This window comes from Gavia stellata, chromosome 7 (genome assembly GCF_030936135.1).
Source record: "Gavia stellata isolate bGavSte3 chromosome 7, bGavSte3.hap2, whole genome shotgun sequence".
NCBI classification, from domain to species: Eukaryota; Metazoa; Chordata; class Aves; order Gaviiformes; family Gaviidae; genus Gavia; species Gavia stellata.
Genome location: NC_082600.1, coordinates 45,567,969 through 45,595,839, shown reverse-complemented (window position 1 = coordinate 45,595,839; position 27,871 = coordinate 45,567,969).

Here is a 27,871-nt window from a genome sequence, read left to right as displayed (position 1 = left end):
GACCTTCATTTTTCCCTGCCACCATTTTCAAAGCTCAAATCTTAGTCCTCTTGACATTGATGATGACATAACAGTAATGCAACAGTTTCTCTAGCAGCTTAGAGCAATCTTATTAATGAGTCTGACAGTGACAAGGCTCGACAGAGCCTGACCACCATCACAAACTATCCAGAACCTTGAACTAATACACTGTTTCACTTGATGGGGTTTAATCAAATTGCACACCAGAATTTGTGGATAACATTTTACATAAGCCCATTTCTTATGCCAGCTTTGAGTAAATAATCACTTGGAAGCAGACACCAAGAATTAAACAGCAGAAGGTTTTACTCCGTGGTTAAAGTATTACAAGGATTCTTGTAAATTCTTGATGAGGGGTTGAGAACACAGTGCATCCTCCTGCACAGCCTGTCCACACAAACCCAGAAACCTGTTGGAAACAGCTGACAGTAGGCATTGCTTTTAATATGAAATATTCGTTAGAATTACTGAGCCTCCGAGTCACGGGTTGACCTTCGCTAATAGTCAAATGCTTTTCAGAACATGGGAAGAGGATACTGGATATAATATTTGATGTGTTTATGCTGACCAATCAGTACTGAAGATTTATTTTCTAGTAAAAGAATTCTACTCATATATGAAAGAGGTATACATCTTCACTATGTTGAAAGCAGCTGTAACATGACAGATGACATCTTTATCAGCATTGAATGCAATGTGAGGAGAGTTTTGATTTGGTCAGCTTACATGGGAGATCTTAAAATAATAAACCCAAAACACATACACACACCTATATTGCAAGACACGAGGATGGCAATTCACTAGGCAAACTATTATTCTTCGAACGCCAAAGCAGTTCCCCATGGAAGTTACTGGCTGGTGAAGTTCATGCCGTTGTGCCCGCTTTCTGTCCACCTTCATTCAATAAAGATACTTAAAGTTTCTCTGGGGAGGTAAGGAAAATCTGCTTGAAGGCCTGCAAAGACACTTAGGCTGCATATAGCTTTATGACAGGTAGAGTTGAGACCAGCTAATATCAAGACTACCTGAGCCTTTCTGTCGCCTATAATCACCAGACTCCAACTACTTGGCTTGAAGCATTTTTTTCCCCCCCTTGAGCTGAATTATTTTGGAAATTTTCAGCCACATTGTTCCACCCATTTCTGAAAACAATAGCAGTGAAACAGCTGTTTGGTGCCTATTAAAATCCAACATGAGATAGGAGTGTAAATTCCTGCTTTCCTGTATCACACTGAAAAAAGCCTGCAAGACACATGAAGTTATCTTTCTGTGGCACTGAGCATTGATAAAGCCTCGTTAGGAATATTTCTACCCATTTGGGGGAAGACACTTCGAGTGATAAAATGTAGGCAAAGAACATCCAGCTGAGCGAAAGGAAAATGACAGAAAGCTAAAATACACCACCTACAAAAAGCAGATTCGACAGATAAGTACCATACAGCCTTAAAAAGCTGAGGGAAGCCAAAAGTCTTCAAATATGTAAAAGGCTGCTACCCAAAAAAAAAATAAAAGCAGCAATAATATGCTTTCAGTGTCAGTTTAAGCCTGTTTTTCTTGTCCCATCCATTATTGCAAGATGAATAATCGAGATAAAACACTTGGCAAACTTCTATTTTTTTTTAAAACACAGATAAACACTGCAATAGCATGCTTAGGCTGCTTGGAGGATCTGTCATTGAGGATTTTGATGGGGCATCTACCACCTCTCTGGGCAACCTCTGCCAGCGTTTCACCGCCCTCATCACAAAAAAAATTTCTTCCTTATACCTAGTCTGAATCTACCCTCTTTTAGTTTAAATCATTGCCCCTTGTCCTATCGCTACAGGCCCTGCTGAAAAGTCTGTCCCCATCTTTCTTATGAGCCCACTTTAAGTACTGAAAGGCTGCAATAAGGTCTCCCTGGACCCTTCTCTTCTCCAGGCTGAACAACCCCAAATCTCTCAGCCTGTCCTCACAGGAGAGGTGTTCCCACCCTCCAACCATCTTTGTGGCCTCCTCTGGACCCATTCCAACCTGTCCATGTCTTCCCTGTGCTGAGGACCGCACAACTGGACGCAGTACTGCAGGTGGGGTCTCGCCAGAGCAGAGCAGTGGGGCAGAATCCCCTCCCTCGACCTGCTGGCCATGCTGCTTTGGATGCAGCCCAGGATACAGTTGGCTTTCTGGGCTGTGAGCACACGTTGCCGGCTCATGTCCAGCTTTTCATCCACCAGTACCCCCAAGTCCTTCTCCGCAGGGCTGCTCTCAATCCCTTCATCCCCCGGCCTGTATTGATACCGGGGGGGCTGCCCCGACCCAGGTGCAGGACCTTGCACTTGGCTTTGTTGAACCTCCTGAGGTTCACACGGGCCCACTTCTCGAGCTTGTCCAGGTCCCTCTGGACGGCATCCCATCCCTCAGGTGTGTCACCGCACCACTCAGCTTGGTGTCGTCTGCAAACTTGCTGAGGGTGCACTCGATCCCACCGTCTATGTCATTGATGAAGGTATTAAACAGTACTGGTCCCAGTACAGACCCCTATATATACCCTTTGTTTGCCTGCTGTAGCAACACTCCTTTACTGTCCCCCTAATCCATCCCTATATTAGATAGCTGCTGTGCATAGGCTGATGCAATACCATACAGGGGAACAATGTTATGAGAAATGCAATTAAGGATTACATTGTGAAGGATACACGCTTATAGGTGAATTAAGGTTGCAGAGCCACACTTCATTCTGGAAATACTTGCGACAGGTTCGGCCATGCAACCCTAACAGTGTTATTTAACCAGGCTGCTGCTGCACCTTTGAGATACTGTTACCATGCAGCCAGTTTACTGTTCCTGCCCTTCTCTGACTTGAAAATTTCTAACTCTGGTGAAAGAGAGAGAAATTCATCTGCTATCCAACTCCAGGATTATTTGCTTGAAGGCTAACCTGGCCTCTCTCGTGGCCTGTTCTTTACTGAGGAGCACAGATGATACCCAGAGAATCGTCTTGGCAGCACTCAGTTGTTTATAGGATTTTGCAAGATTATATACAGTGATTTCCTGCCCCACCAGTAAAGTTATTGATTTCTCCTCCCTGTCCTCCACAGAAGGATTTGAGAGGACAATTTCTGAAAGGGCTAAGGCTAAGCTTCTCCATTTGTGTGAGCACCGTTTACTTAAGACAGGGAGATGAAACCTCTGCCTCAGAAACCAGATGCAAAAATAAACAGTGTTTACACCCCTGACACACAAAAAGGAAGAGCTGGAACTAGAGGTTCTTCTGATAAGGAAGTGATCGAACCCAGGATTCATTCATGGAGGACTCTTCGCAAAGCCCAGCAAACATAAGGGGTGGGGGGGAACGGGGGGAGAGAGAGACAGAATGAGGGAAAGCTCAAGGAGAGGTAAGTTGTCATGAAGGAAGGACATCAAGAAAGGAGTCAGCTACAGTGAAGAGCCCTAGCAGGAGTTGGGCAGAGCCGAAAATAGGCTGAGGGTAAAACAGCAAAGCCAGTGGTCAGCAATACCTGCATAGAAGCAGAGACAACCATAGTGATAACAAGCTCAAAGACATGTTGTTGCCCAGAGGCACCCTACACCACCACAGTTGCCAGAAATGGGGTCTACTAGAAAAGTCCATAGTTTCCTCTTAGATGGGCCCCCTACAGCAGTGAAAAAACAGGGAATGACACATTTAGGTCTCTATTGGACTGCTCCCTCCAGACAAAGCAAGCTTTAACTGCAAGTGCTCAAGCCCTTATCACTGTAGGATTTAGGGGCTGTGGGGGTTACAGGCAATAACAACGAAAACAGACATGAGCACATTAAGGTTTTAATCAAGTATTTGAGTTGTTATTTGCAATTCATTAACATAATCCATTCACTGGCTCCAACCACTAGAGCAACCCAAGGTTTTCCAACACGCGGCACTAGCGTTAAGGTTATAACCAAACAACAGAGCTCCAGCCAGTAGAAAGCAGAGTAATCAGGCACACAGCAACCATGCATATTTTATGCGTTCTAGATCAAAACGAGGACAAACTTTAATTGAAACTGATTTCACCCATTAAGGAAGAGGAAAACCAAGCACACATTTTTCAAATCCTACTGTGGCAACACAGGGGCTTGCACTTGCTTCATTCCAGCAGAGGGCAAAAGCTACACAAAGAAGAGCATTTGAGAAGACAGTTAAGTCTGAGTAAAGAGAAAGGTAAAAGAAAAGAGTATCAAGACTCTTGTCAGCTAAATGACATTTTTAATAGCATTAAATAGAACTTATTGCAGGTTTCATCCAGCTCTTACAGTAACTTGTAATACAACAACTAAAGCTTCTGCTCATGCCTTTTAAGAAAAAAAAAATAAAATCTAATAACATCACAGCAGTTTACACATTGCTTTGATGATACGTAATTCCCACCTCCTCCTCAGACTGCACGCACTCATTTGTTCCACTAAGTTTACAGTGAACTGCTTGGAAAGACAATCTGAACTGACAGCGATTCCATTGCACAAATTGACAATGCTGCACTTCAACGCGTAACACAGACACCTCTGAAAAGCATATGCAGAAGAAATACACACAGATGCCTTCAGTTCAACACTCAATACACAGTGATATAAATGTAAACTAGCAATTTTGTTGTATTTACTGGACAAATACCCAGAAACATTGGGACTGCATGATTATTGAGGGATGTGGTAAAGAAACTGCTGATTTTGCAGATCATGTGGCCCTGTTTAGCCACAAAGGAGGTAGTGAAGGGCCAATCTGAGCTCTTGAGCATTGCTAGATTATTCTCATGGCACTTAACCATTCTCCACATTGTTAGAAATATCTGGTTGGCACATTAACAGCAATAGTAACCATACTACTCTTTGGCACACCTCCCTTCAATGTATAATGTTGTACCGAAATACAGTCACTGTGTCACATTGCCTTTGCTTTTGTCCGAAGTAGTCGAGCATCTAGCTGCCAGTAAAAAACAAATAAAAAAGTCAGAGTCTTTTAATCTCTGGGCACTTTTAGGGGTAACACTGCTTTACATTTGGTCCCAGTGTGGCAGTTTCTATTTGATAGCATATATCAGCTATTAAAAAAAAAAATCAAAAAGGATCATAATCTACAGAATGCATCAGTTAAGTTTTACATTTACTTTACTGTAGTATTTAAACATGGCACTGATTCTACACTGAGTTTTTTATATGTCAATGATTGCCATCATTTATAATAAAAGAATATTAATATGAATGAAATTAAGGAAACTAGAATGCGATATGAACATCAGAAAAAAAACCATTGCAAGTGTAGCAATATCTCCCAATTGACATAGTGAATTCTTCCATCTATTAGTTCCTTTAATATTAGGTTGGACAAGCCCTGAGAAGACATTACGGGGAGGGCAGAAGAATCCTGTAACAGACCGTGGGAATGGATTGACATGATCTGTCTACACCAATCTTTTCTGTCTTTAATTGAGATCATTCTGTGGTGATGCTGTAGGCAAGATTACAGATGTAAGCATATTGTTGGTACAGCAGTTAACACATAAATATTCAGCTCTGACATTTCTTATCAGCTAAGTAGAAATTTCTGCCATGCTACTTCCCTGCAACATTTGGCAAATGAACCCATTTTTATCAGAAGGTAATTTATTGCACACTGGAGTTCAGTGGGTGTGATCACTGAAAATGACAGGTGAACAATCAACAGTTTGAGGAAATAATAGAAACAGCAATGTATTTATACACACAGATGAAGACGACATCTCTAATGCAAACATTTGCAAGCAGTTTTTTATAACTATACAAATTACAAGGACGGATAAACCAGGGGCCAACGCTCTCAACAACAGGAACGCAGAGATAGGCAGCCTCCTAATCCCACAGGCAGCTCGCTGTTCTGGTAAACTGAGTTTCTGAAATACCGCGTAAGCATTCTTCTGCTGAGAGAGGTGTAGGCTGCCTACAGTGCAACCCAATACAGATTTAAACTAGCTCATCTGGGCAGTGGTAGCTATGCAGTTGTAACAGCATGGACTGCACAAGTAACATAAGCAGCTGAATAAATCCCTAGGGAACCGGCCCAGGGTGGCTAAAGCTGATTTCACACCAACTTCAACCAAAGCATAAATGCATTTGTATAAGCCTAGCTTTTAAGATGCATTCATAAGCTAAGAACCTCAGCCCAGGCTGATTTTCAGAGTGCCATATTAACTAGAGGAAGCTGCCAGTGGGCAAGAGATACCTCGTAACTTTGAAAAAGGATGTCAACAGATGAAAGTCCTGGTTATGCCAGCAATTTGGTATGCTACCTTTGAGTCATTTGTGGTTCTTCTGGATAAAATATATTCCCACTTCTAACACAACCGCTTTTAGAGGTTAATTTTGCCCAGTGAATGCTCTGCGAGTGAGAAGTGTTGTGTTGCTGTTAAGTGCACAACAACACAGTTGATTCAAAGTTATTTGCTGTCAGGAAAAAATAAACTTGCATAGACGTTGCTACAGAGCTTTACAGTTCGCAAATGCACAGAAACTTTGGAGACAGAATCACTTATAAAACTACCCAGAAGACAGCAGACTGTTAAAGCAACGGTCTTCAGATAATGCAACTAACTGGTACCGTGGCCTCATCATAAATTTACCAGGAGACAAATGCACTTCCTATTGACCCCTGCTAAATTTTTAAACAAACACCTTTGCAATCTTTTCCAGCCATCTTCAAAGAAACTAATTCCATTTACTATTGCACCAACTAAAACGAGTATAACCAAAGGCAAAACGTGTTCAACAAGACAAAAGGAACAGCAGTGCAGAAGATAGACAAGCCCAGAGCACGGCCCAGAAGTTATCAGTTAGTCTACAGGTTAGGCATGAACAATCTTCGTTTATATGAACAGACTAGAATTTAATAAAGTAATGCAGGTACCAGCATTTTTATTTACATTCAGCTTTTTAAATATCTAAACAAAAAGTAGACTCCAAAAACCACTTAAAGGTTTCTCCCCCATTTGCCCCCCTTAAGCTAAGAAAGAAAATCAAACAGTAAAACAACTGAGATGCATTAAGATACTAGGACACAAAATCACCAAAAATGTCTTTAGATGCTGGAGAATCCAGCCAGTGAGAGTCCTCTCTGCAGTATTTTATTTGATGGGAGTTTAAATCAAGACACAGGTCTCTAACAAGCTGTAACCCAGATCCAACAGGCATTCAAGTCAATAGAGCAAAGGCTTTTCTTTAATTCCAGTAAAACTAGCCTCGACTGTTACTGGGGGAAAGCTTATAAGCAGAGTTGACTTGAGTATTCTTAGCAATGCAAGTACCACTAGAGGAGGAGAAGATAGGGCCAGGTTACTTCTGCTACCATAGCAGGTAAGACAAAACTGGGATGAAGAGCAGAGTTAAACGTTGGAGAGGAGCAACTTCTTTTTCCCCACTGATTTTCCATTACCTTGTTTTTTCTCAGCCAACTGGTGCTACCAACCTACATATCCCAACACCTCTCTCGGCAGCAGCCACTGCCACTTTCGCCAGGTCTAACGCTAGCATAAAGGCAAGTAGGCAGCCACCCTCCATTTTGCCTATGCCTAAAATTAGGGCTAGGTATAAGCAGAAGAAAAACACAGACAGAACTGTTGTTTTAAGGAAATAAATTGAAGAAAGGAAGCGGAATAAAGAAAGACAGCAAGGAGAAAATAGACTTGAAAGTGTAAGCTTTGCCTTTTGGAGTAATTAAGCAGCCAGTCTCAGGTTCACCCGCAGGCCCCACTGAAGGCAGTATTTAACTTCCAGCTGAGCCTAAACAGAGCCAGGATTTCTGGTTCTCTCACAATTTCTTACAAGCACCTTTTTCATACAAAATATAAACTTCCCCTTGACCAGGGTGGAAACAGTTGTCTTTGAAGACAAGCCTATGAATTCAAGGTCAGAACAATGTAACGTGACATAGGAAATGCCCGTTCACCCGAACTGACATACCAGGTCTGCTAGAAGAAAAACTTAATGGCTGCATACCTTCCTGTAATGCGAAGCAGCCGCAAGATAGCCATTTAAAACAGGATTATGCATCACAGCAACTGTGCACAACACATTAGCAAATTCTTAGTATCTAAAAGAGAGATAAGAATTCAGAGATAGTACTCCGTCCACTTCAGTAACATCACCCTACAATTGCCTGTCCCAGGAGACAGAGCACCTCAAGGCACTCACAGGGTCAAGAGAAAGGGAACTTTGATTAAAAGAACATACTGACATACACAGTAGCTATCTGCAAAAGATAAAAGTAGTAGAGAAACACCATACCTCAGATACCGCCCAGCACTTTGCTAAGTTACAGCTGCTACGCGATCAAGTTGAAACAGATTAGCAGTCCTTTGAGGTGCTTAACTTCAGCATGCTGCCAGAGCTCATGTTATCCAGTTATCCATCGAGCTCAGTTATCCATCTCTCAACTGAAGGAAGCAGAGAAATGCAAATGAGCTAAGCACGAGAAGCAGGTGTAGGCAATGTGACATCCCTATCAGACATGGCTAGAGAGGGCAGGTTCTCATTCTGGGTTGGTTTATGGCTAGCTGGTCACCTGCTGCGAGAGGGGGCTTTATTCTTTGCACCTGAGGGCTGAATATACCCGCCCCCCTCACCCCCCTCCAGCTGCATTGTGCACCTTGGATCTGTGTCCTCCCTCTCTCCACAAGAGACATGCTATGTTATTTGCTTCTTTTTTTCTTTTCCTGATATTGATCTGAGAGTATTTGTGCATTTGTCTTTCCAGGGCCCCTAGAGGAGAGTTTCTTGCAATTTAAATATATATTGCTTTTGCTTTTAATGATTTTTTGAGAGATACATGTTTTCTTCTGCAGCCTCTTTCTATATTATACTGCTCTATTTTCTAACCAATATTTTTAAACAGGCCCTGAGATGGTTTTTACTTGCCTTATGCAAATTGCACATTCCAACTTGAGCTGAAGACATCACTTGCCAAGGAAAGCAGTGCCATGAGGTCAGTGTTCTTGCAGAGCACTGTAAAGAAGACAGCTAAAAGAAACTCAAAGAAAAATCAAGGAACTGATGGTAATTCGCAGCAAGAGAACTTAAAAAGCTGACCAAACACAGCAGAATAAAACTGGGATCACACAGGCAGGACTTGGTCTAGGTCCTCAAGTACCCATAAGAATTGCACAAATGTTTCTGAGGCCTCATTAAGTATTAGCCACTTCAATAAACGCTGTGAAAGGGAGTTGAGACACAGATTTTATGAACCAAATCTCCATGGTTTTACACTGCTTTCAAGGATAAAGTCCCCATACTTGCAGGCAGTTAAGCCACAGTTTTATTTCATGTGAATAGAGCCAAGGCCAGTGGGTTCAAAGGATGGTACACAGCACCTCTGCATAGTGACCGACCTGCTCCTTTCTGGATGAAGCTGCAGAAGAACAGAGATTGAGACATATATTCAGATTTGCCACCGTTTTATGCTCTGGATAAACATTTACATCTCTGCAAAGAGGCTATAAAAATCTACTGGAGTGCTATAATTGTTTTACACAAACTCTGTGGAGAGGCAGTTGACTATCTGTAGCACCCAGGAATAGGAAATTGGGCTGTTGCGCGCCTCAGCCAGGCATTTGTTGCTGCCCTGTGGGCGATGCAGGTTTTTTTGCACCACGGAGAGCACTCACATGAGCAGCTCCCAGGATAACCAACCCGGAGGACCACGTAAAACACCGCTCCAAGGCAGGAGCACATCAGCTCCTGCCTCTTCCCCTGCAACCCCAGGCAACACCAGGGTAGAGCAGCATACAGTATTGCCTCCTTGGTTTTGAAAGAGTCCCGCTGCCTTTTTGAAGCGGAAAATCTCCATTTACAACGCCTGCCAGAACGCAGCGGGCCCCGCTGCGGTGCTGGAGAGCACGATGAACCGCCCCGGCTCCCAAGCAGCTGCCTGTCACAGGTATAAGAAATCACTGAGCCTGTGATACAGCAGCTGCTGCTGGTTTAGGCCACACAATTTCTCCCCCACCGTGTCTTCGGGTTTGTGAGCCCTGACTGAGTCCTGAACTCAGCATCTGATGTAAATCCCTGCTTTTTATCATACTTTGATTACGTGAGCAGCAGCTCACATAATCTGAACTTATGCTTGAGTCTGGACTTGGTAAGGTTACCCATTTCTTGCCTGTTTGAGGGGAAGGCTGTGGTCTCCCTATTACTGCTGACCTCTGCGGACTGCAGCTCCGCAGGTGAGGTTCTGTGGAGCTGGGAATCATTTTGCATCTTTTCAGCACAACTCTCAGGTTTCTAAAAACTGCAGCCCATTGCTCGTCTTTTCTCCTGTATGTCGAAAAGCATAATTCACTTCTGTATCTCTCAGCTAAGATTTATGAATAAAACAGTGTTATGAATGTATGACTGAGTTTCACCTATGACTCATGTCAAAAGCCTCTCAAGTGGAGTGGCCCAATTAGCAGGTACCTCTACAGTTTCCTATTGCTCACATTTAAAGGCACTTTTTAGATAGTTTTGAAAAGTACAGGCTCGTTGCAATATCATCAAAGCAGCATCTTACTGTAAGATTTTTCTTACTGTCAGTTTTTCTTCTGAGACTGTTTTTCTGTCCTCCTTGAAACAAGATCTTTCCTGCCTCCTCTAAAGACTATCATGCATTCCTCCTTATTGTGGATTTTGTCCTACTGCTAGGTCTAAAAGCTTTAAGACACTCATGCAACTTCATGAAAAAGCTAAAAGAACTATTTGTGTTGGAAAGACCTGGAGTTTAAATATGAGCTTTCAAGCGATGGCCCCTGGGAGTCGGTGGGCGAAGCAGACAGGCTAATCCTGATGCAGAATTTACACCACCTGTGTCACACTACTGCTGCCCCAGAGCAGCAGGTTCTCAAGGACGCTGCGGTGCGCGCACAATATCCACGCTGTGATACAAAGCAAAAAGTCCTTTCATTGATCATGAAAATTCTCAACATTCAGGCATTTTTCTTCATCTGGAGTACATTTACTAATTCCTAGGGATTTCACACTTATTGGAGTCTTTCAAGATTTGATTATTCTCTTCCTGCAAAAAAGCTGAGAAATCCCACTTTGATCAGGTCCAGTGGGCAGCACCGGAGAAGAAAATGGTACTTCCAAACCAGCAAGTAGGCTACAAGGCTGCAGTGCATCCCCCCAAGCTCTCGTTCTTGCACGTTCACAAGGGCTGCACTGGAGATGGTGCTCACTGTTCAGGTGAAACTAGCTGCTAAAACACACCCAAAAAGCTGTCTCCAAAAAAAGTCCTCTGTCAGGAGCTGCAGCACCTACACTCTCACTCACTGCTCTTCCCATTCAGACAAATCCAGAAATCTCTATCCTGTCTTTACTCCTTAACTGCACATCTAGAGCTGAATATCTTGGAGTTGACAGAAAACCCCTGGACTAGCTATTGTAGCACATCACTTCGCAAATGTTTGAAATCTAACATCTCCTCAAGATGGCAAAAACAATTGCACATTTTTAGTACCAAGATACGTTGTTAAGACAACCTCATTTAATATCAGATAGTTTTTTATTATGAATAGTTTCTGAATCCCTCACTTTGCTTTGATGTGAAGAGCCAGGGGCTTGCCCATAAATTATGCTAAAGCCACTATCTGTAACAAATGCTCAGATTTATCAGCAGTCATAACCTCCATCAGCCTCAACCTCTATGCTTTGTGAATCAGGGTATGTCCGAAACACACTGGAGCCTGTAAGGTGGAGCTTTAGCTGGCTGAGGGGCACAGGGCAGGCTGTAAAATGCTCCTGAGAAGCAAAGTAATCCCAGGCAGAAATCCTTGCAGTCACAGCCAGCTTTCTTCGTTATCTCTGTGGGACAGTATTTTGCAGTGCAGATGTACTGGCCGTTTATAAGCAAAAACGCTTCCATGTACTGGGTCCAGGCTTTTCCTATGTTCTGTTAGCTGCCGACTCCTCTGTGCACGCTCTTTTTTCCCATAAAAGCCAGCACTGCCCCTGGCTGGATGCTCCTCAGCTCTTGTGTCAACTCCCGCCTCTTCATCTGCTACTTCCCTGCACACTGCCGAGAGCTTTAATTACGGTATGCCTCTCTCTTTCCAGGTGGCATTGCTGTAGTAAGTTGGTTACATGTAGAAAGCCACGTCTCCACGTGTTAATATCTCCATCCTTCACGCCTTAACTTGGACAAGATTTTTGTTTTCCTGTATAATGAATGGGAAGAGGCAGGAGCTGAAATCTGTAATGTAGGAAATACTGATCCAAAGTTTCATAACGTGCTACTGCCTGCCCTTTGCCACATGGACCAGAGGATTCTTTAGTAATCTGTCCACACTTTTCTTCTTAGTCTTTCATACACCACCACAGCTCAGCTCCTCCTGATTTTGAACCTCTGTGCAAAGATCTGGGACATTTAAAGACATACAATTATAAATACAGTCGCCCCATCTTGATCTGAGCAAAACTGCCTTGAAGGACAGGCACTGAGCAGAGCCGATCGCTCTCATCAGTCCGACGCCCGTTACAGCAGAGCTGCGCAGGGCAGGCTGCTTTGCACCCGCCTTCTGCACCCCAGCTGAACAGCCTCCTTGCTAGCAGACTTATTTGTAGGGAATACCTTTCCAATATTTAAAGTCACAAGTGTAATGGATCCTGCCCACGGATGAGAACAGTTGGGGAAGTAGGTGATCTATTGTAGTCTTTGCTAGCCCTGTTTTTACTAGCTACTCTGGCTTTGAATTACTTATGTACAACCCAAAATAATTTAAGTAATGTGCAGTTAAAAGTAAACTGCTTTAATCACTTTGGGAGCATAACAAAAAAAACCACATAAATGTATTTATTTTTGTTTCATAGGCCAACACTCAGCACAGTTAAAATGTTAAAGCCAGGTATGAACCTTTTGAAAAATATTATTCTTAAAGGATTATACTCTGTATTTGTGTTTATCAGCCTTGAAAAATAAGACATCAATATGAGGTTATTTCCCGCCTACCCACAAAATCTCACAGTGCAGAAAAATTGTTAATTCATCTTTGTTCAAGACATCCCTCCTCCGCTTTCAGTTATCCCCAGAACTCCCCAGGAGGGAAATAACACTTCAGTTCTGTCTTTTTAACTTGCCTGATTTACATAACTCTAATGATATTTAAGTGCCTTTGGCTGCACTTTCCTTTCCTTTCTCTGTTTCTTTACTCCCAAACTCTCAAGGCAGATGAAGTAACAGTTGGCAGCGTCTTACTCATTACAGAGCTGCCTATGCTGTTCTCAAGTCACGCCACCGTGGCTGCAGCTGACTGAGCGGCTCTCCAGTCCTCCCATCAATTCCAGTTTTCCTTTGGGAAGCCACTTCTGACTAAGCGTCCTCCCCAAATGGGGGAAAAGAGCCCCTCCTTGGAGTCGCACCGTTCTCCCAGGAGCGAGGGCTGGAGGAAAGCAGAGAGGTGCAGCAGATCAGGCCAGTTCTGGTTCCAGCCTGACCTCTCCCCTTGCACCAGTGATGGGGACAGGTCCTGTGAGCCTTTCATCTGCACCATCCACGCCAGGTATGAGAAGACACAGACATCACTGCCCAACAAGGCCTGGGAAGAGAAAAATGACAACAAACCCTGATGAAAAAATAACAGGACTGAAGAGATGCAGAAGAGGACAGATTTGTACTTGGGGATCGAATGTTAGGGATGGGCAGATGTGGAGTTGAAGAGTCCCTGCAGACAGGATGAAAGGAATCTCAGTAAATACGTGTGATCTTCAGCTACGCTAATCTCTCTCACTCACTAAGGGTGAAGCGAGGGCTGGCCACCCCAAATCATGTCTTTTAAGGAAGGACACATATTTTAATATTCACTGTCATCAGCTGGTATTTGACCTTCCTTGCTATTCAGCTTTGTTTTTCTATTCCTGTTTGGCACACTATCTCTTTTCATTTTCTTTCCATTTTCTTTTCTCTCTGTACACAAAGGAAATTGAAGTATGGGAAACAGCAGTAAGTGTTTTTCTTCACTGCTTCCCTGACAGTCCATGTGGGGAAGGAGAAAGTAGAAACCAGTCCTCTGTCACTCCCAATGTTGTGCCAGCAGTCACACATCTGCTACGCAATTTCTGCTCTCTGTCTTTCTAAAACGGGACTGGAGTCCTCACCGCACACACAGGCAGAAGATGCGGATAATGACCCCTGCCTGAAGAGCCCCCGTGATCGTCTCTGAAGTGATGGTTTCCAAATGAGCATGTGGACCACTACTGATTTTTAAACTGTTTAAAGTGCCATGCAAAACACCCTCAAAAGTGCCTGAAAGCAATTTTAATCCATGCTGTGTTCTTTTCCTTTTGGCTATGACAGCCACATGCCACCTTCTGCACTGATGCCTGGCACAGTGTTGAGAGCTTCTGCTGTCACCATGATAAAGCACAACTCCCTTCCCATGAGGAAAACCCAAGCACACTGCATCCAGGAATGCTAGAACTATTGAACTTTTTGCTTCACACAGAATAGGCGTAAGAAGTGCACAAGCTTGCAGCAGTCCTTATCCAGGATTTTCTCAAAAAACAACAATACCTTTAAAACAGAAAAGCCTTCAGAAACAGTTACATTCCCACGATGATCCCCTATCACCGGCCACAGTGCTCTTAGTAGCCCCCCCCTCTTTTTTTTTAATCTGGATCTACCAAGAAACATTTAGCATTTTGCCAAAAGCCTACAATGTCCTTTGTGTTAAACCAAAAATAAAAATTCACTGTTCCATTGCTTTCAAACAACTCGTAAAAATGCCAGCTTCTAACAGGAAGCGACAGTCTTTCATGTAAAACCTAATAAAGATAAAGACCAATATATTCCTTTTATGGGTCACAATATCATCTTCTAAAAATTTGTGAGGACTGGACTACTTTTTGTGATTACATTTAACAAATAAAATCATTTGAAAGGACATCTGTCTCTTTCAGAAGTTTAACTGGAACAAGACCCTGCAGGGTATTCGCTGTATCACCTTTTTGGCCATTGTGAATTTACTATTTGGTTTAGAATAGATCACTGTGCACGCACAGCAGATCTTTCTCTTTTTCCATTTTAGAAGAAAGAAACCTGACACCAATGTACAATTGGTACTAATAAAGGCAGAATAATCATGTAATCAACCCCATATATTGTGGTGCGACCTTAAAAGCACGACAAAGGCACAGCGAAAACCATCAGAGTCACTGTGTGCTAGAGAAGGGAGCGAGTGCTCCTTGGAACCTGTTTTCTGTGTGCCAAGGGATGCATCTACATCACCCGACCTACATATGGGGCCTGTACATCTCCCTACACGCCCCCCAGCAGAGCATGATCTGCTGATCCTCTCTTCCAATTGTGAAAAGATGCAACCCTTTGGTTTAATGACCTGTGTAGCGCTGCACGTTCCTAGGTCAAGGCTGAATCAGTAATCAAGCCCTGCATTATGAAAAGTGTTTTGTTTTGGTCTGGTTGGTTTGTTTGTTTTAAAAATATGGTCCTCTTAACAGACAGCAACTGCATGCACATCCTTGGTTATCACTGGACCACCCGCGCTGTAATTTCCACAGCTCTTATTTTGAAAGAGAAGCATTTTCTCCATTCCTGTCTCCCAAATGAAACCCCTTCTTGTAACGGCAGATGACAAGATGTTGCCTGGGTACAGACTCTACCAATCCCTGTAAATACCTGAGCAATTTTAATGTCCAGAAGCATAACTTGGTTTAGGCAGAGCTTCCAATAGTACCCTCAATATAAATATCAAACTTTCTCCCACCTCAGACTTCCTCACACCTTCCTATTGAGAATTGATACAAGCCAGCTTCACACCTTCCAAAGCAATCCTAAAGCCTCCAGCACCCCACTGGGCTTTCGAAAACCGTCGCCCAGCTTCCTCAGTGCAGCGTGCGGTTAGTACCATATTGTCTGACCCCACACCGATCTCATTTTCTATCACAGCTAATGTAGCTCAGGGAGAATGGTTTCTGGTCTAAGAGAATATTTAAGCACCTATGGATCATAACAGTAGAAAGATAGAGAAAGAGGCTGGATCTCTGCTGACCGTACAGTTCTGTCCCAAATGTACTTTCACCTCCTCAAAAAAAGAAATACTCTGAAATTGTATAGACCCACTAGTATATGCCTTCATGTATAGTCTTATTACTTCTCCAGGAAAAAAAAAAAAATCTAGGAAAAAAAATTCCGGGAACTGGTTAAATTCCATCACATTCTACTACACTACCCCTGTATCTTCATTTAAAGAGTTGTTTCTCCTTCATTTCCAGTCTCCATTTTTTAAGCAGCTGCAGTGGAACGCAGCAGAAATGGATGCCCATCCTTAAGGATGGGGAGCAAAGTGAGTTTAGTGAGAAAATCTTTAAACCCCTGTGGGATGAATGTTACCATAGAATTGGAAGACACAAAGATATTTTTAACAACTTCTGTTTTGTAATTAGGGAGAAGGATTTTTTATTTTCCTTTATTTCCTTTTCAGAGCAGTATCATAATAAAAACCTTCCCCTGTCGCTTTTGTTCCTGGAACTGCAGCATCACACAAGCCCAGCAGGACAAACTGTTCTTGTGAAAACCTGACTTTTTCTCTCATCTCTGACAATCTAAGATGGAAGGATTAAGTGATGATCCTCTGATCTTCCTTCTCCCTTGTCTCCATGCATACACTTTGCTCTTGCTAGCTTGCTGACCAGTCTTCAAATATATTGCTTGAATGGCCCCGTTCCATTAGGGAACTGACATCTCCCTCTTTAGAGTGTTATTAATATCAGTCCTTGAAAGCATTTAACCAATGACAATCTAACATTAGCTCACAATGGGATTTAAAGACATTACGGTACATTAATTTATGGTTTAATGCTGGCTTCTTCCAATGTGTTGTCCTTTCTCATTACAAACAGAAAAAACCCAAGCTATAAAGTCCACAGTATCCTGCATAAAACGCTGCATAAGCGTTTCATTTATTTATTTACTGGTATGATTTAAACATACAAATCCTGTCCCTGTTTTGCAAGTCAGTAGCCAAAGAATAACTGCTGGACTTCTGGCAGATACTATTTTTGCATCACTTTTCCCCTTCTTACCATTTTCCTTCCTGCACAGGCAATTTACACATTATATTTTCCTCTCCCATAAAATCTCAGTAAAATATGAGAAACATAACACAGATTTCAATCAAACTGAATTGAATGAATGGAATAATATTATTTAAACCTTTTGAGAGGATATTCCTGAGAAGGAAGATAGGTTAGCAGCTGCAACTGATTTAAGAAATGCAGACAGAATTATGTTCAGTTCTGTCATAACCCCCATTCTTTGCAAAATTAGATCAATGTAATTGAGTTTTCATTGTTCAAAGAAGAGAGAAAGAACAAAAATATATCAAAATGTCTTGTTTGGAAATTGGAATAAAATATTTCAATGTCTTCATTTCATGATCTGAACTTTACAGAGTGCTTCCTGGCAAGCAGGAGAGCGGCTGTGCGGAAAAGGTCCTGGGAGCCTTGGTGGACACCACGCTTACCGGTGTGCCCTGGCAGCAAAGAACGCCAACAGCATCCTGGGCTGTGTTAACAGCAGCACAGGCGCTAGAACAAGGGAAGTGATTGTCTGCCTCTGCTACACACATGTTAGACCACTTCTACAGTACCACGTGCGGTTTCGGTTTGCCGGGAAAGATGAGCGAGTTCAGCTGAGGGCCACCGCGATGGCTGGGGGCTGCTTGTCCTCTGAGGAGAGGCTGAGGGAGCTGAGCTTGTTCAGCTGGAGAAGAGGTGGCTTCTGGGGACCTAGCAGCAGCCTGCCAGCACCTATAGGTTTGGGGAAAGACAGCCGGGCTCTTCAGGCTCTCCATGCTGGGATGACAATGGGCGTAAGCTGGAACAAGAGAAGTTCAGACTGGATATAAGGAAAAACCTTTCTCCAGGAGGGCAGCCAAGCAGCAGAACAGGCTGCCCGGAGAGGCTGTGCTGCCTCCATCCTTCGAGGTTTTCAAGACTCAGCTGAGCGTCCCGGTCCAACCCCATCGCTGACCCTGACCTGAGGAGGAGGTTGGACTAGAGACCTCCTGTCCTCCCTTCCAGTCTGAATTGTCCCGTCATTCTATAAGCATAACTGACTTCTGTTCCCAAATCCTATTACATACATCGCACTGATAAGACTCTGGGGAAGCAAGGCTTGGCACCAAGAATAAATTTCTCTGATAAATCAGTAAGATACTATGGTGTTCCAAGATCAGAAAAAGGATGGATCTATCCTTGACTACAAAGTGTCCTTTTTTCTCTTAATTTCTTCATTAAGTTTTGTGTACAATTGCTGTATTAAATCTTCGGGGATCAAAACTCTCTACTTTTTCCAATTTTTCAGTGTTTGAATTCTGGGGTTAATATTCTTACATCATACAAGGTAACAAAAAATGCCAGAGATTATTGTGTGGCCTGACTTTAACCCCATACCAGCTAAGATATTAGTATGTTAATATAAGCATTAGCAATGACAGCCATAGGCTCAGAGACAGAACACGATCCCTGAATTAAGATGCTTACTTGAACGTAGCCAAGATTTTTTTAACTTGGTATTAAAGCATAAACAAAAAAAAAATTCAATGTAACTTATGAATACATTTAAAATATTTTCTATTTAAATAAGCCCCTCAATTGGTGTAAATCACTCCTGCCAAAACTAAATAAAGATAACATTTTGATTGGAGGAATGAGTTTATTCAGCAAGATTTAGATGTGAAAAAAAATAAGAATGGCGACGTGGAACATTAGTGTAACTCCGTACCATTCATAAAGTGTCAACTCTGCTCAAACCTTAAGTTGCTCCACAAGAGATCAGTAACCCGTACTGCTTAATGGAAATGCTTTTGTCTAATAAAAAGAAGCAGAATATGTTTGTGGGCAACTTGGGGCAATCTCTTAGGTTTGCCAGTACCTTAGGAATGGTCTCTAATACAGGTTTCATTTCATTCATGCCTTTATTACTGGTTTTCTTGCTGTTTATTGTCTCTTGTTCTGATTGAAATGTACAGGTGCAATGAATAATTTATAGCATTACACATTTACTCTGCCAGAAAATGCAAATCATAACTGTGTCTATATCAGTGATAAAATGGGTAAGCAGATACACTAAAAAAGAGATATATAGCAAATGCTTACAGAGATTCACCAAAATTACCAGCCAGCCATCCTTCCTAACGGTCCTGTACTGCTCATCACAGACCACTAATGCTGTAAGAGACACCGAGCTATTCAGATCCACCCTGTAGATGCTGTGACCCAAGCCCATCTCCTTTAAAGTCTCTGAACATAGCAAAGGTGAGACTGTAAAAGGGGAATTTTTATATTTTTTAGTAAAGGCCTGCCTGTACAGAGAAGCCTAAGAAACTACAAGTAAGGTACTAAGTAACAGGCTATCTTCCCTTCCCCCTTAACAGCTATACAACATGTGGATTTGTTTCTTTGTGGATGACTCTGAAGGCTATTTTCTACGAGAAAGAGATGACCACAGAAGAACAAGAAGGAAATAAAAATGTTCTGTGTTTGCTAGAATATATAGGATGCCCAAAGGCAGACAGGCATGAAAAGCATGAAAAACCCAGTCATGGAGAAGCAGAGTCAGGTCTGTGGCGATCCACCTAGGCTTCCCAAGGGCTTAATAAGGCAACCAATATACACTGTAGTCTACGATAACATGACAATGCATTATCATATATTGTTATTTTGATAAGTGCTGTCCGTTTTATCTATCTAGGAACCATTTTAATTGACCCTTAATCTCTCCTGGGTTTGTAACATTCTCAAGTGTTTGGTGCAAGCCAGGGTCCAAACACATTTTTTACTACGCTCTTTCACGAGCTTCATGTTAAACTGCCTCCCATATGTATTAGAATGAGCCTGAAAGTTCTCGACAATCTGATGGCCCCATAAACCTTTTTAGTAACCTAGGAATGAAGTTCATTTTTATGTGGAAATCAGGTTAAGGTAGCCTAGGGCCAGTCACTTACCGTGGTGCAAGTCATGACGACAGAGCAGCATTCGGACTCAGTGGTCCTTGCAGCAGTGAAACTGGACTGGAATTTTCCTGCTTCCAAGAATAATATTTTTTCTGTCTCCCAGCCTTCTTACACCAAATTCTTTCGTATTCCAAACATTTCTGGATGTCACACACAGCCCAAGTCTGTCCCAACAGTTACTGATCCAGTCACTAGTGTTAGATCTTTATGAGTATACAACCTCAGTATTAATCTCCCATCAGACACTAGAAGTCTAATATGTTGTTCGGGGTTTTTTTAGAGAGAGAAGTATTTTTTTTAACTTGAAATTAATTACTGATTAAACAGGAGATAGGAAAATGCTCCAGTAAATTGATCATTTTTAATCAGATGCAGGCTAGAGAAATATGGATTATTCAAGCTTAGTTGATGTTTATATTGAAAATAAAATGCAAGGTTTGTAACATGTCTAGAGTAAAAAAGGTTCGTCACTGAAAAAACGTTGTTACTTGCAATATTAACAGGGCTTGTTCAATGAATATTCTATTAACTCCTCCCTGTAAAAGCCAATCCAGAGTACTGGAAATAGGAAATTAAAGCTTACTTACTTTTTATTGCTGACTCAGATCTGATCAGTTTAGTCCTGATTCAGCCATTACTACCAATCTAATTTTGTGCACATAAAGCTTCAACAAAACAAAAATGTTAACTTTCATTTTTTAAAAAGTCAAAGAATTAATACTTTGCATTTTTATAGTACCTCCTATTCAAGAAGTACTTAGTGTTGGCAAAGACAAATATATTAAATCTCATATTTTCTCTGTGGGTTAGGTATCATGCAAGGCGGAATACTAAAGAAAACTCATGGGCTTGTTGAAGGTCATTTAAGGTGTCTGTAGCAGCACTCACACATTCTGGTTCCCCACCCTGTGCGTTTCCTACCAGGTCAACCTGACTGAAATTTTGTTATCTCTGCTTCTGTGCAATCTGGAAAACATTCAACGCAGAAATTCTCTGCTTCAGAGAAAGAAGGAGAAATAATAAAAGGGACACTGGGATGTTCTGGTAGAAAAGTCAGCACGGTCTAGCCATCTGCCTCCATCCTCCCAACTGCTACAAGAAAGAGCAGCAAGGTCTACGACCTTTCTGCTGGCTTCCCACAATAAGAAGTTCAGGTTGCCCCAACTCTCAAACGCAGTGAATTACTGAATGCATATTCCGTAACATCCCATATGTTACTTGAATGAATGATTAAATTAGAAAAGCGTAGTCACTCATTTATGATACTATTTAAGTGACTGGAGGATCAAAAGTAAAAAAAAAAAAAGCAGAAGAGAAAGTAAACAGACTAAAGGGAGTATGAAGAGGACTTAGGAGTTCAAGTTTCTTTTCATCTGGGATTCCTACACAAGCAACGTTGACTTAAACGCTCTTAGATCTGTTTCTGTTAACAAATCTACATGCAAGATGCAACAGAGTTAGAGACAATAGTTATTTTCCAACCTTGGAATCGTGCTAATCGTGACTTGCTATCCACACAGTAGTCGATGATTTCTTCGTCCCCCCTGGGATGGACCAATAGGCTTGAAATGCACAGTACCACTTTCAGGACTATTCTACTTCTGAGGCCATTTTTACAAGAGGAAATGTGAAGAATCTGCCACCCAGGACAACCAGCAAAACCCAGAACTGGATGGTCTGGTGCACATGAAAACCTTGAAGCAGATGCCTTAAGGAATACACAGAAGAAAGCTCATTTTAAAAGCAATGCTTACTGATTTTTATGCTGCATTTATACGTCTGGGAAAATACATAATGTGATAGTAAAGTATATTAACATTGAAATTCTTCCTTAAAGTAAACTGCAGAAACTGCTAAAAAGATACTGCATTCATGCAACAAATAAAGCAAAAAAATCTGCAAGCTCTTCTGCTTCACAGAAAAAAAATTCACACAACACAGGAGAAAAAGAGACAGAAAATAAAAAAGATTATGGGGAAAGGAAAGGGACTGACTCAAAAGGCATTAAAAGAGGAAAAAAGTAGAAGTAGTTTGAGAAATGAACCTCAAAGAAGAGGAATAGTAACTTTTGGAATGAACCTTATCCACAGATAACTTGTCTCGGAGGAAGCTGCTGTGAAGCAGCTCAGTGAGGACACTCAGTGAACGGCTGGGAGCTACTCGAGTTTTAGGGAGCAGCGGGGAATAGGAGCAAGCAGAATCATTCAAACTTTTTGATCCTCAAGGGAAGGCCTGAGTCAAGGTTTTAACCACCTTTTGAGTCCCAAATAGAATATCTCAAAACTTTCTGCAAGAAAGTACTAATCTGTAGAGCTCCCTAGACTTTTTAATTTAAAATTAAGCTACAGCAATTACATTCCATTTCCCTCTTATGAGTTAGAATAACAATTATGAATCACCAGGTTGAATATGGTTTACTCAGCCGCTATTATCAATGAGGATATCGATTTCATAACCACATAGGAAACACTACACTACTTTCAAAAACCAATTACCAATTTATATGTGTAAAATGAAATTAAAATATGAAAACATCAAAATAAAAATACAAGGATTAATTAGCTAATATTTCTGGAACATTGGGTGATTGTTTGCCTTTTTGTTTTGATTCAGAAAGGTTTTGAATGTCACAGGGCCCCTCCTGATTGCTCACTTTTTTAATAATGATTTTTGTATAAATTGCAAGTATGAAACTCTCATCATTTGTTTGGTAATGAAATCTGATGACTGCGCCATAGGGCTGCATGAGATTTTCTAGACTATCAGCTCATGTAGTATCTTGTACAAACACAGGGATGCAGTTTGCATCTCTCTTACATGTTCTTTAACACAAAAAGAGGGTTTGCTTACTTCCTTCGATAGATTTAACTAGGATCTTCACACTAGTATTAGAGTGAAACTTTGACACAAAGTAATGGTCTGATAATCAAAGGCAAAAAGGGAAAACAATGAAGTATCCATGAAGTTTGCTTCCTGAAATATTTGGGAGTCAGTCCATAAATACTGATTAGCGAATCTTTGCACACCACTTACGAGAAAAATAGGGTCATAGAGAGGTTCAATAACTTGCCTGTGCTTCCATAAACACTTAAATCTTCACAGTGGGTCTGCCTGTCTCTGGGTCCCCAGGTGTATCAGCTGTGAAGCACTTCATCTCTTGTATCCTTTTAATCATCTAAATGTAATTAATGCTGAAAAACTTTATCAAAATCTGCATTTGTTAAGGAAACAACAATGTCAGTGAGGAAAACTGAGTATCTTCAAGTTGATTCAAATGTTCTGTGTACGAGGGTCATTGGTTGACCTGTAGAAGACAGTGACAGCAATTTAATACACATGACGGATACTAAATTTTAAAAATACAGTCTTTCCAGAATCTTTGATATAGCCCATGCATCAAATTGAGTTAGTTCTTGTCATAATTTCTGAAAGAAGCCATTTCAATGTTACTATCAAACATGCAAATGGGACCATTATCAAGGCTGGAAGCCAAGGTAAGTTTCATCTCTGGTAGTGAATGGTTTCTGTACAGCTTTGAATGTATTCATTTATTTATTCATTATCAGATATTATCCTCTGATAAGCTAGGAATACACAGCTAAAAGTCAGAGACACTGTTAATTCGTACATGTGGATAGTGTCCTTACTTAAGTTACTTACTTGAAGAAAGTAGTCAATGAAAATAAAACAATTCAGAATGATTACACATAAACCAGGTTTTTTCACTCTTTCCACTTTTATCATCCAATATTATATAGTATGTTATTAACAAAAATAGTTGCAGTTAATACTAATCTCATTCTATGTTCACTGTTCTCAAAGCTTCTTACAGATGTGACCATTTGTTAATTTATAAGCAGCAAACACATTTAGTTGACCTCCTCAGTGGAACAAAGGGCAAACACTGAGCAGGTCATGACAGCAGAGATGACTATGTGATGAGCTACGTAGGATACTAGACATATTCTTTTAATAGATGTGGGTGCTGTGGGGGTGCCTGCATGGCCCACCCTTGGCAAATGACCTGGATAAGGAGACCTGTTAAAATACGACTGTAAATAGTGGAGGGGTGGGAGGGTGTGTGTGGATCGAATACACAAAACTATCTGGAAGCCATTTGCCCCAAACTGGTTATGCTAAAGAAGATGAGGACCATCAAAGCTGGTCATGTTAAAGAGGAAGACAAACATCAACCAGATTAAACAGTAACTGGGGAATTACAGAGAGGCTTTTAAAACAAAGGAGGAATCAGCCTGAAAAGAAGTGTAAAAGCAGCACAAAAATTTGTAGTAAACGAGACATACGCTGGAGTGAAGACAGCAGCAGTCAAACCTTGTCCGCCACTGCCAGAAATCGCCCTGCTGGCATCGCAGCCTCTGCCTGTGCCTTGCCAGAGCTGCCCCCAGATGCCATGGGGAGCCTGCACGCAGCTCGTGGCCTGTCGGTATGGGGTGCAACAAGGAGGGACCCACCCCTGGGGTGTGCGTACACGAACTCGTGGGGTGTTTTTTCTCACCAGCGTGTGCATCAGTGGATTGTGGCAAGTGGCACAGGTCCACATAGAGGCAGAGCACCCACATCTGCCACAGGAGGGGTGGGTACGTAAGGGAACCCACACGCCCCGAAGCGGGACACGTGCCTGTAACCCACATGGCCCACGTGCACCCAGACGTTTCGGTGGATGGGCAGGGGGCATTAGAACTTCTAGGATTAGCTAAAGAAGGGTATTTAGGCATTTGCAGATGTTCATTAACATTTTTTAAGCACCTGATATTGTGTTGTATTACTGACATAGCTCCTGAGTGTGTAGTTCAATACTTGCCTTTTAACTACATGTCATTAATAAATCAGCAAACCACTTCCACCCTATTTGGTTTAAACTGTCTGAAATGAGCAGTTCTTCCCTTTAACACATATAATGTCATCCCACTGCAACACTGTGTCCCTCTGAATCTCATTTTACATTGAAGACAGGAACAGCTTTTTCACTGAATAATATTCTGTTTCACTACAATGTTTCTAGTAATTTTTTTTTTACAATGTATGAAATAAACCGATGATGGAAAAGCTGAACCATGCATGTGGAAGTTTATGACATAATAACTTGATTGAAAGGTAAATTAAAACAAAGGCTCGATGACAACATTTTGGCATAAGTATAATTCTTATCTAAAAAAGCTCATCAAAAGGGAGGAAAACTTCAAAAGGATTTCATTCCCCAGTGTGCCTTTGCCTTGAAATACTTCACACTTTGACTTCAGTGAATAAAATTGCAGCAGCTTGGTTCAGCTACTGGTGGTTTTATGATATGACTGAGGCAATCAAATTTAGCGTTACTGCTAAGAGGAACCATGTCTCCTTCACTCTCAGTCACGTCCTCCCTTCTCTCCCACTTGCCAGCACTGATCATCTGATCCTCTATTTGTAAAATAGATGTATTCTGAAGAGGAAATCTGAACTCTTCAATTCTTTTCTAATGAGTTTAACTCCCTGAAGCAGCTCATTGCAGGATAGTGAGAGACTCAATAATGACCCTGAATGTTCCTCAAGAGGCATGTAGGAACTAATCTAGTTCTACCTCCAATTCTTAATTCTCTCTATTTCTTAAAGTTTGGAAAAGTTACTCAGTCCATTCCTACCTCAAATGTAGCAGCTGAAATAACATTTTCCTTGTTCCAACAGATCTGGGCAGACTGCAGAGACTTGCTAAGTGATGATTTTGTTAAGGCTGAGTTTCAGATTAAACTTAACTGCAATTGTACATATAAAGACTTCAATGAATCGACATTAAATGTATTAAAATGTGTTAGTATTTAAACAGTAAATTCCAACTTACAATAATTGGATTGAAACTTGGGAATATTTAAGGGAAAATATATGACTTGTTGAAATTAATGCTGCTTCCAATGATAACTCCTAAATTAAAGAGCAGCCCCTGAGTTTTCATTTTGTTGCTCCTTCTTTCCATTCCAGAAGATGACAATATTATTCCACAGATGCATCTCACCCGCCCTCTCTCCTAGCTCCACGTGATAGCCACATTCAAAGTCTCTGTTCCTACCTGTTAGGTGCTCAGTGACCATGCTAGGTGTTGCCATGTACCAGAGGAAGTCCAGAGCCAACAGTCCACACACACAAGAGCAGCTCACTACCAAATGGAAATTTCACCTGTGCAGAAGTCAGAGGGTTTTTAGCAATCATCATAGGACTGTGCAACCACCTCCCAAAGAATAGAAGACTTATCACAAGATTACCATTTTCTGCTCAAGCTGCCAGGCACAGACCTGTAGCCTTCCTCCTCTCAGGAAAACACGTTATAGGATGTGCTTTTAAAGAAACAGGCCAGCTTTCCCCCTACATGCCCTATGAGAACAGAAACAAATCACATGCATGATTTCCACCTCCCCCAGGAAGGATTGGAGAGAAGCATTTGTGCCTGACAGTCCTGTTACCTAGCTTAGTGCGAAGGAATATTAGCTTTGACTGGAGTATCATGTCTAGAGCAGAACAGGTTACCATCCCTGTGAATTTTAGCTCTGGTCAAGGAAACATGCATGGAATGATTCGCCATGCTTTCAGGAAGTCACTGTGCTGCAAAAAATAAATCGCAAACGAGTTAACTCGGTGTGTAAGTCTCACACTAACTGGACATTTAGGGCTCAATTTCACCCTCATGAACAGTTTTCACTCATATGATTAAAGGAGTATCTGCACTTAAGCCGCACATCAAAAGCATTTTAGGTTTAGTCAGTTACTTGTTAACATAGAGGATTTTTCTCAGTTAAGGGATCTATTCATAAAAAATCTGGTACATAACAAAGCCTGAATTAATTTGTCTTTATGAAAGTCTATACCTTTAAATTCAACCTTTAGTGAGAGGATATAAAAATGTCTTACAAAAGCAGCTGAGAATTATTATCCACTGCCAACATTTGGAGAAGCTCAGGTGTGGAGTCTGTAATGATTTTTTCAGTGTCATGTTTCAAGTCAGTGGAAAAGCAGAGACTAAACAATGGTGTCCTGAAATTCAGGAGCCTTTTATCAGCTCCTGTATTATACCGCTTCTCAGTTCTGTGTGGTCTGCACCACACAACCGAACCACAGTGTGTGTATTTACCCTTCTTTTGCGCTCAACATGCCGAAATCAGTTTCAGTTTAAGATTCCTTCATTGCTGACTAAACTAAATCAAATTTGCTTTACGTTTGCCATGGGCTAAGAGCGAACTCATAAACAATACTGCAAGTCAGGCACTATGCGGTACCTTGGTAAACCACAATAACTTGGCTACTAGGATAAACCCTTATTTTGATGAGGTAAATCTCACTTTGCTCAAGACCTAAAAACCTTACCAAACCACTGCTATTATTTATATTGACTGATTACTGACTTATCTATCAGTGATCAGTATTTTGATCACTGATCTCTTGTCTTTCCGATGTATGTATAATATGCATATATAATGTACGTATTATATGTACATAATGTACATACAAGTATAATGTATAATGTACCTATTACCACATCATTGGAATAGGCAGTCCCAGATTTTTTTATGCCCCTGCATCTTACAGCCTTACAGAGCAAGAAGACATTCCTGCAGAGGGTAAATAGGAAGGGGGGGGACGGGACGGGACACACAACACAAAGATCCGATTCTTCAAAACACTTATGTAGCAGACAAGGCACGAAAGCAGATGTCAGCTCTTCCCTTCCTGCCTCCCGAATTCACTCAATTTCACCTTCTGAAACCTGTTTTCCTTTTTGTACTAAAGGATATCAAGAGCTATTTTCTAATGGATCCATTTTCACCTGTAATAAAAACTGCCGATTACCCACGGTGTCAGACTGTAGAGCACTCTCCCCA